The sequence below is a fragment of the Alligator sinensis genome, unplaced genomic scaffold, assembly GCF_000455745.1.
Source record: "Alligator sinensis unplaced genomic scaffold, ASM45574v1 scaffold43_1, whole genome shotgun sequence".
NCBI lineage: Eukaryota > Metazoa > Chordata > Crocodylia > Alligatoridae > Alligator > Alligator sinensis.
Window position 1 is genome coordinate 1,072,780 of NW_005842092.1, and position 10,574 is coordinate 1,083,353.

The window sequence follows — 10,574 nt, forward strand, 5'->3', positions numbered from 1 at the left end:
CTTCCCATGCGCCCCGAAACCGCGGGCCTCGGGTGCCGGCATGTGGCCGGCTCCCGACGGCGCCTGCATCCTGCGGCGCTGCAGTGCGAGCCGGGCGGGGACTTCCCCCGCGCAGCGGGACGTGGATGTCGTCCAAGAGGCAACTTTGTTCCTCTTCTTGTGGTGGGGAGGAGGAGGAGGAAATAAATCCGAGTTTCTGGAAGGCCTCTTTGTGCGGTGACATCAAGGGCAGGATGGATGGATGCCCGTGGCTCTCATTAGCATGATTAAGAAGGGGGCTGAAGGCTGGATGTGCTGCCTCCCACTTCCATCACGTCCTGGGCAGGGAGGGGAGCAGCCATGGCTCTGAGTCCTGACCTTTCAAGGTCGTTTAGACTGCAAGCGGGGCAAATGGATGATTTAAGAAAGAGAGATAATGTTGTAAAGGGAGAGCTGGGGAGTTAAATATAGAACCAGGCCACCTCACTGGAACTTCAGGAGAGCTGCTGCAGGGACACATTTAGTGGTTTTTTAAGCATTTTATACAACTTTCCATCCACTGTTTCCTCTAATTCCTTGCATATTTTCAACACAAATCCTATCTCTTATGAGGAAACGGTAAAGGACATCTTAGTGACACCTGTTGGATTTGCAGAGCACAAACATTTCTCAACATTTTACCATGGTAACCAGTGTTTTCACTCATGCTCAGGACTGGGTCTTGGTTTATAAAAACTGCGGTCCAAAATAAATCTTGTTTGGTGTTTTTAGGTTACACAAGTTAAAATCGCCTTTGTACTTTTTAATAACTGAAAATGAAACCTTGGTAGTCTAACGTGTGAAGTAGATGTTGAGTTTTAAAATACGTCTTCCTCATATCTACAGGAGCTAAACTTCTTGGGCAGCTCTACACATGCAAATGCTCCAGGATGTGTTTACTCTAGAGTAATTTACTGAGTAATTTAATTTAGAGTAAACCCACCCGGGGCAGATGTCTACATGTGCCGGGAAGCGGGAACAGATTTGCTGCTCGTGGCAGCAGTGTGCTCCTGCCCCTGCCGGCCCTGTACTGGCCCCCTGCAGCAGCCAAGGGGAGCTCTAGGCTCCCCCAGGGGCTGGCAGGGAGCACAGGACCAGGAGACAGGTGTCTCCTGGCAGGGCCTGGGAGATTGCTTCCTGCCCCCAGGAGCTCCCTACTGCTGGGGCAGGCTCCACCACTGGAGCCCGGGCAGGGACAGGGCCCCTCTGCCCTGGCAGCAGGGAGCTCCCAGGCCTCGCTCTGCGATTGCAGGGCCAGGGCTGAGAGTAAGAATCTCCCCAGTCTGCAGTTATGGAGCAGGGGCTGGGAGCTCCCTGTTGTCGGGGTAGGGGGACATTGTCTGCACCAGCTCCTGGGGGCAGTGATCAATTTCCCGCTTTTGCTGCCTAGCTGACCTGGAGCATATTTGCTCCCAGTCGGCTGTCTACACGTGCCATGTGGCGCGGTAAGTAATTGTAAGTAAATTTGTTACTTGTATTTACAGGTAGCAAATTTACTTTCGATTAGAGCAAATTACTGCACAGTAAGCATCTGCATATGTAGACCAAGGGTGGGCAATTATTTAGGCTAGAGGGCCCCTTAACAAGTTGCAGAGAGCCGCATGGGTAGTAGCCTTGCCCCTGGACAGGAGTCCTGCCCCCTAACTCCTGACCCTTGCCCCCAGAAATATTTGTTTTGGAAGGGAGGGCTGCCATCTTGGAACCAGAAAAAAAACAAATCGTACACTAAAAATCAAACACCACCTATAACAAGTTTTAATTTTATTACAAAAAATATTTCTCATGATTTGTGTTTGCATAATAACTCAAAAATAAAGTTGTGTGTGAGGTGTGGTTGGGGTGGGGGGTTTGTGAGAGGTTGTGGCTGTGTGTGTAGGGGCATAGATATGTTGAGGAGTGTATATGTGTGAGGTTGTGGGGGCAGAGTGTGGTTGTGTGAGGGAGGGTGGGGGGTGTGGGGGTCTGCCACACACTCCCCCAAATGATGCTCATCCTCCACAGCCAACAGGAGCAGCAGGCAGAAGTGCTCAGGGTGCTGGGGCCCACGAAGGTGCTGGTGCACGGCTCTGGACAGTGCTGTGAGTGGGAGCGAGGAGCGTAGCCTCCCCTGCCTGCCTGTATCGCGGGAGCTTCGACTGATGCGCACACAGCTCCCGCACTCGTGTGGCACCAGGGAAGCCCCGCGCTGGAGCTGGCTGCCTTCTCTGACCCTTGCTGTGCAGGTCCCATGACTCCGCAGGGAAGTAGGGGTGGCAAGGAAACCTGGGGAGGCAAGGAAGCCAGCTCCAGTGCGGGGCCAGATAGAGGCAAGCTGGGCAAGGTGTCCTCGTTCCTGCGCACAGCACTGTCCAGAGTCGGGTGCCAGCACCTGCACCAGGCACAAGCACCCTGAGCGCACCCACCTGCTGCTGCTGCCAGCAGCAGGGGCTGCACGCCATGTGGGGGAGTGCGTGTGGGGTCCCCCCGCCACTCTAATCTCCCTCACCCACACTGCTCAGCTGAGCTCCATGGCCCCCTTGGGTGAGGGCTCTGTGCTGCTGCCAGCCCTAGCCTGATGCTCCCTGCCTCTGCCCAGCTGCAGCTCCTCCCGCCCCTGCCCCGCCGCTTCCCTACCTGCTGCCTGGAGTCGGTGGGATGCCAGGCATGGCAAGCAGGTCCCCCCATGGCAGCGGCAGCAGCATCCCTGCCCTGAAGTGGCTGCTGGCTGGGCCGAGCTCTTCCACCCATGAGACTGGGAATGGCGCAATATGGTATGTTGGAGGGGTGTATATGTGGGTGCCTTGCTCTCACCCTCTTGGGAGGAAGGACTAGGCATGATACAATTCACTGGTGGGTGCCTGCAGGCCGGATGGAAGTGCCTGGTGGGCCGGATTCAGCCTGCAGTCCATATTATGCCCGCCCCGGTGTAGACAGTGACACTTACTGCACAGTAATTTATCTCAGGCAAAGTGTCTTGTGTAGAGATGCTCCTTGAGAGGTTTTTTGGAACTATGTAATACATTTATATTAATACACGTTCACGGGATACATCATAGCATCTCCCTGGAATGGATAGGACTTATTAACAGAGCCTTTAAGAAGTTTGTAGTGAGTGATTTAATTTAAATGAAAGGTGTATGTGATTGTTGGTTGTCAAGTGTTAATTGTAGTATACATGCCAGTATACTATTTTTGGTGTCCCAGCTATTGAATGGGAGAATAAATCCGATACTTTAATAATTCTAATATAATAAAGGGCTTAATCCGTCTGTCTGTCTGTCCATAACGCTTTTGGGCAAGTGCACATGTGCGGTTTTAAACTTGGCACATTTCTGTGTCTCAACAGGGAAACAAAAAATGGTGCCAAGTTTAAAACCGTGGCTTTTGCAGTTGCTTCTCTGCAGCCAGGAGGGACCTCTCCCCCAATGGGGCTGGGTGGGCAGGCTGGGGGCGGGGCGGGCGGGGGGGGGGGGAGTTGATGGGCCAGGAGCATGGCAGGCAGTGGCGCTGGTGGGGGGCAGAGGAACAGCCCCCAACATTCACTTTACCCCCTGGAGCTGCCCCTCCCAGTACTGCCACCTGCACGAGAGGGGGCACAGGGCTCCGGGCCTGAGCCAGCCAGGCATGCGCACGTGTGCAGCCTCAGGGGCAGCTCCCTTCCATCTCGCCCCTGTTCCTGGGAGGCAGTGGTGGTGCGGAGTGGTGGGTGGTGGTGCTCCACCCTGCCTGTCTCTTCCCCTGCATCATTCTTGACAGACAATTGGCTAGTTATCAATAATAATTCTATTAATTGATCATTTTTTTTATTAAACAGTAAGAGAATTGGTTGTCAATGGGATGGACTGTATTATGCACAGCATCCCAGCTATGGCAGGTGCAGCTTATAGGAAAAGGAGAAGAGGGTTTGTAAGCCACCATTTTACCCTGAGTCTCTGGGTCTGGCAAGATATGGCTTAGCCATTGGCATAAAGTACAACAGCTGCAAAGGTCCTGTATTTTATGCTGGCTGCCAAGTGACTGCTAAGGCCCTTTCTCATAATCGTTGGCTGCTGGTAAAGAAGGGCATCTCATAGTCTGGGTGCACAAGAGCAGCAACTACAGCAGTCGGAAATTTCCTGCATAGGGGGAATTCTACACTGGTTAGGATGGATAGGTTTGTGGCTGCTTTGAGCAGCCAACTAATGTGGCCACAGACTGGGTGAAAATTGGGACTGAGCTTTAAAATTTCAGAGAAATGTAACCACAACATAGAATTTTCCAGTAACTTCAAGAAACTGATATTGTGGAAGATAGTCTGAGTAAGACAGGAGAGCATGTGAATTGCTTATGCAGGTACACAGTAGACGGTCCTGATTTTTTTTACTTGGAAACTGTTGGTTGAATTCATGTACCATTGGCCTTGGGTATGCTGAGGTGCGTGAATTTTCTTTCAATGGGTATTGTCTTTCTTTTTTTTTTTTTGTCACGAAGAAGAAGTGAGTTATTTTGTAAATTTTAAAAAATAAATGTATGGAACCCTTCCATCCTATGGAATCCAATCCAATAAAAACAACATAATCACATGATCTTACTGCTTGTCTTAAACAGGCAATGTGCTACTTATGTCCTACTTCAATTATGAGTTTTTCAGGATTGAACCTATATCATGTCCTTAACGTTTTGTAAAGCATGTAATGTATTTTGAGCATTTATAAAAAATACCAAAAGAGCCAGTCCTTAGATTTTACAGTTCTGGGGTTATAGCTCTGTATGTTATAGTTCTGTAGTAGGCAGACATTTGTAGACATTACTGAATTCTAAAACCTTATATTGTCTCAGTTCTTTATGTCCCCAGAACTGTAGAGCTTGTGTATGTTATTTATGGTTGCAATGCTCTGTTGTATATACGTTACATGAAGAGAACTACATGGAATTGTTTTAACTCTTATTAGTAAAACTTGAAAAATATTTTTGTCATGCTAGCTTTTACATCTGTATTCTAAAGGAAATGGACACTGTAGTTAATGGAAACTCCTTTAAATTTTTCAGCATATCCAGCGTCTTGGAGAAACAATGCTTATGTAATATAAATGCCTTACAATAAAAATTATTCTTTCAGAGGTGTATAGCATAATATTTTTAAATATTTGAGGATTCACATGAACAGGTAAAGTCTGAATGCCCCCAAACTATTACAGTGAATAGAAGCTAACAGATACAGATAGTGTGGAGGAGAGGAGGGGGATGTGGGGGAGGTGTTTGATTTGTTTTCTTTTTACGTTCCATACACACGCAGTACAGAGATATACTAGTAGAGGTAATTTGACAATGGAAGTCTCTGATCAATTAAATATAGAGATTCTTCAGGGCTTATATTATTATTTGTAAAATACTTTTCCTTATTTTTTTCAGTTAGATGCAGTATATTGTTGCATGGTTGTAAACCAAACAGTGCAAAGCACAGCTAACACAAAACAGATTTGTGTTTTGGCAGTTAGATTTCATTTTTTTAATTTCTGTCATATATGTTTTTCTCTTTGCCTCAGGGCTGAGTTCTTTCTGGGCACACTTATTGTCTTCCCCTGTTTCATCACTTTTGTATTATTTCCTTTTATATTCATTCTGTTTCTCGTGCTTTATTCAAGTCTTTATCTGCTTAGCTTAATGTCATTTTCTTCATTTGTCTATCCATTGTGGATTTCACTGTACTAAAAAACTGAGGACTTGGCTCAGGCATGCAGCCCTGCTCAGGGCAGCAATTGAATTTTTTTTTTTTTTTATCCCACAGAAGTCAATGGAACTTAATTCCATGCTTAAAATGTTAAGTGTTTTCTTGAACTGGGGCCACAATGCAGGGTTTACTCGTCGTCTTCAAATTTCATTTTCTTTTAAATTGTTTAATGTGTAAAGGACTGCCTTTAATTCTGAATGTTCTTGTTTTTCCCAGCTAATTATTGTGCTGTTACAGGACGTGGAGGGATAGCTGCAAGGTGGAGGGATAGCTGCAAGGTGGAACACAGCATGAATATTCACTTTAAAAATATTTTTAGGACTTTTGATATGTTAATAACCTTTTCAAACAAGAATGAGCAAATAATATTGATATAGAGGATGCTAGATACTCTCTGTTGTGTTGCAGGCATCATGTAATGTCTCATCTGATGTCTCAACCATGCATTACTTAATAGAACAAAAAGTACAGTAAGCCTTAAAAGCTATCAACGGTCTAATGTAAAAGAAAATTATAATTCCAAAGGATTTCATATGATTGCCATGTTTATAATAGTTGTTTTTATTTGCAGTTATGTATTTAAGCCACTCTTCAAATCCCTTCTGCCTGTCATCTTACTGAGTAATTAAGCACAACCATATGACTGGCTGAGTACATCCATTTTTTTCCAGTAATAAGCATATAACTGTTTCATGGATACTATGATACTACACATTGTATGAAGCCAGAATTAATTAAATGTTGCATTGGACAAGTTGTTTCACAAGAGGTTTCATAATGACCTTCATAGATTTGTATAATTGAACACACTGGCCATTATACTGAGGGTTAGATATTTAGTAAGTGTTTAAAACCATACTTAGGTTTTATTGACATAGATTTTACAGAGGTATCAAACATTAACAGATCCTTCAGTGCCTCCTACTTTTGAAGATCTGGCCACTTCTTAAAATTCAGCCAAGTTACAAACTCCAACTTACTGTGAAGATACAGAAGTAAGTCAATAGTTTTCTACTTTTTTCTATTTTGGTAGTAGTGTTGCAACAGTAGCGGCCCAATCCACAAGCTGAGAACCCCTGACCAAAGGGTGTGGATAGGCATTTAATTTTTAGCAGAAATACCACTTTCCTGCTACAAACTGCGGGTGCACAGGCATTCGTAGACTCATAGCATCACGTGCTTTCTTGCAGAGGAAACCTAGCAGATCTGCACTGCCTCCTCATGCTCTCCCCAGACCAGGGTGACCTTTTGATCACCTTCAGGTGCAGGGAGCATTTCCGTGCTGCTCAACTTCTCCTGATCGCGGAGGAGTTGAAAGCATCTTCTGATGCATGATAAAGTGCAGTTAGCTTTGCTGATGATTTCATCACACTGACGACTCATGTTCATCTTGGAGTCCACAATGACTCTGAGATCCCTTTCCGCTTCTGTGCTGCTGAGAGGTTCACCTCCCAGTCAGTAGATGTGCTGGATATTTTTGCGCCCTAGGTGCAGCACTCTGCACTTGTCTTTCTTGTACTGCATCTTATTGTGTACTGCCCACTTTTCCAACCTGTTCAGGTCTGCCTGCAATCGTTCCCTACCCTCCAGAGTGTGCACTTCACCCCACAATTTAGTATTATCCGCAAACTTGAACAGAGTCCACTTCACGCCCACATCCAAGTCACTGATGAAGATATTGAAGAATACAGGTCCAAGGACCGAACCCTGCAGGACCCAACTACCCACATCCTTCCAGGTTTATACCGACCCTTCTACTGCCACTCTCTGGGTGTGACTGCTAAGCCAATTTGCCACCCACCAGACCATGTGAACATCTATGTCATAGCCTCTTAATTTACGAGAATAGGATGAGATACCGTATCAAAGGCCTTGCTAAAGTCCAACAAAACAACATCCACCTGTACTCCTCTGTCTAAGAATTTTGTAACCCTGTCATAAAACGAACCCAGATTGGTCAGGCATGATCTACCTGCTATAAAACCATGCTGGTTGCCCTGCTGCATTGTTTTTCCTGCTGGACTCCCACAAATATGATCCTTCATAATCTTTTCAAAGGCCTTTCCAAGGATGGAGGTGAGACTGACTGGCTATAATTACTTGGATTCTCCTTCCTCCCCTCCTTGAAAATAGGAAACGCATTGGCCCTTTTGCAGTCCTCTGGGATCTGACCCAAGCGCCACGAGTGCTCAAACAGCCGTGCTAGTGGTTCTGCTGTGACATTGGTCTGCTATGACACTGCTCCTTCAGTACCCTCAGATGCAGCTCATCCAGGTCTGCTGACTTGAACATATCCAGTCCATCTAAGTGATTGCACCAAGTCAGCATCGACAGTTAGTAGGCTGGTGTCCCTCTGATGCCCATCTAAGAACCCATTAGGAGACTTATCTTGAGCCATGTTCAGGCACACTGAGGCAAAAAACTCATTTAATAGCTCAGCGTTGTCCCTTCTGTCTGTCACTAATTGCTCCTCCTTGTTCAGTAGGGGTCCTGTGCTGCCCTGCGCCTTCCTTTTGCTTCCTACATACCTAAAGAAAGACTTTTTGTTGTCTTTAATTTGTGTTGTCAGCCTCAGCTCTGTAGTTGCTTTGGCCTTTCTAACTGCCTCCCTGCAAGTGCGGGTCAAATAGGTGTACTCTTCCTTGGTAGCCCCCCCCCTGCTTCCACCACCTATATGCCTTCTTTTTTGCCCTTAGGCTTCCCTGGATTTCCCTGTTTAGCCAAGGAAGTTTTTTGGCTTCTTTCCCCCTTTTCCCTCATATTGGGATAGTCTCCCTCTATGCCTGGAGGATCACTTCTTTTAGGAATGACCACCCTTCCTGGACTCCCATCTCGCCACTACTCTTCTCCTGCAATGCGTCATTGTACCTTTTAATTGGTCCCCTGATTTGATTCAGAGATTCAGCCACCGAATTGGGATGAATCTCCTCTGAATCGAATCACCACCCAAAGCTTTGTACAGTCTTACTATTTAAGATTGACAAAAAGGATAGGTAGTTGTTAAGCAAAAGATTAAGGTAACGTTCCCACAGTATAACTGAACAACAAATCAATCGTTGTAGTTTATTCAGTGGAGAGCTTTGATTTTAAGTGTGTGTACCATGAGCGTGTTCTATTTAATAACAACTTTTTGTTGTATTCCCAAATAAAAAACACTTAAGGAAACTTTAAAGTCATTGAAACTTTCACCTTAATTGTTTCAGTGATGATGGGGAGGTTGGCTTTGGTAGGCTGGTTGGTAGGTATTTGCCTGGCAGTGTCAGACTATGTAGACTCCTTCCACAAAAGATATCTTTTCTTTATTTGTGAATTTGGACAGTTAGGTACGTTCACTGAGTGATTTGATTATTGATTTATGCCCATCAGATGCTTCATATCTACATCAGCAACAGACACAATTTACTGCCCTTGATGACCAATTAAATGTACTGATTTGGGGAATTAAAAATGCTAAGTTATATTTTAGTGCTGTAGGATATCTAATAGCTATACCCAGCCAGTACAATTTTCATTTATTTGAGAAGGCTGTCAGCTTCCTTATGCTTTGCTGTATCATAGTTGTTTCTTATGCCTGTAGGTTGCTGGTGATTGTCTACATGTATCGAACCTACTTTAGCTACATAGAATTGGTTATTACTAGAGGTGCATCAATACTTCGGTCCATATCGTATCGGCACTGATAAAAGGAAAATTGCCATAATCAGCAATTGGCTTTATTTGGCTGATGTGGCCAATAATATCGCCAATAAATGCCGCGTGCATGCATGAAGCCTCAGCATGCACTTGGCCAGTGCGGCAGTTTGCAAAGCAGCGTCTGGCTGGTAAGTCTGTGGGGGGAAGGGGCGTGAGGGGGCAGATTGAGGCCCCTGTGGTAAGGGAGGGAGTGGGGCTGGGGCAGGGGTTTGGGCAGGTGTTGCCCAGCTAGGATGGGGCACGGGACAGAGCCGCGACATGGTCGTTCGGTGAGGCAGCTCCTGCTCACAGATCTGGGGGGCACACTCCCACCATGGCTCCCTTGCGGATGTGCATAGTGGCAGGACCTGCCCCACTTTTCCCCGCACTCTCCAGACAAGCCATGTGGCTCCATCCCACTCCCCGGCCTGGCTGGGAAGCACCTACCTCAGCCCCAGCCCCACTTTCTTCCTTACCACAGGGGCCTCGATCTGCCCCTTCTCCCCCAACAGACTTACCAGCTGTACGCTGCTCTGGAAGCTGCTGGGCTGCATATTGGCAGTTATGAGTAAGATTGTCCAGTGTAGATAGAGCTATTTTAAGAGGCTTCACTTCTTTTCTTTTCCTTTTTTTTTTTTTTTCTTTTTTTTTGACGCTTGGATTGACTTTTTGCGAATTTTCTCCAAAATGATTGTATGTGACATGTATAACTTAACAGACAAAGTATATTAATACTTTAATATTATTTTACATGAGTATAACCCAGGGGTAGGCAACCCCTGGCACAGGTGCCAGAGCATAGTACATGAAGGCATTTTTCTTGGCATGTGTGCTTTGAAGCAGATGGCAGGGAAGGAGCTGGGGCTGTGCTGCCAGGATTGGGTTCCTCTTGTCTCCGCAGCCATCCGCTCCTGGCACACCAATATCTTACAAGTTGAGGTTACAGGTATATTTGGTATAACCTCTTTCATTCGACTATCTCCATTTGCCAGGCATCTAGGAGGAAGCCCTGTTTTGAGCTGTTTGGCATGCCTACGCAGGGGAGTAAAATGTCAATGCATTCCTTTTTCTGGTCCTCACAGATCTAGGCTCAGGCACAGAGTAGCTGCTGTTCATGTCCTACTCTTTCTTTCTCAGGTGGGTTGGCTTTGCCTCTGCTGGCCGCCCCCCAAACACATAGTCTGTCCCGCTGGAT

The 10,574-nt window shown here is 46.2% G+C and overlaps 1 protein-coding gene across 8 annotated transcripts in view; it reads left to right on the forward strand.

Moving 5' to 3' along the window:
• Positions 1–10,574, forward strand: part of PFKP (phosphofructokinase, platelet) — an 87,380-nt gene that overhangs the window by 516 nt on the left and 76,290 nt on the right. The window lies entirely within an intron of this gene.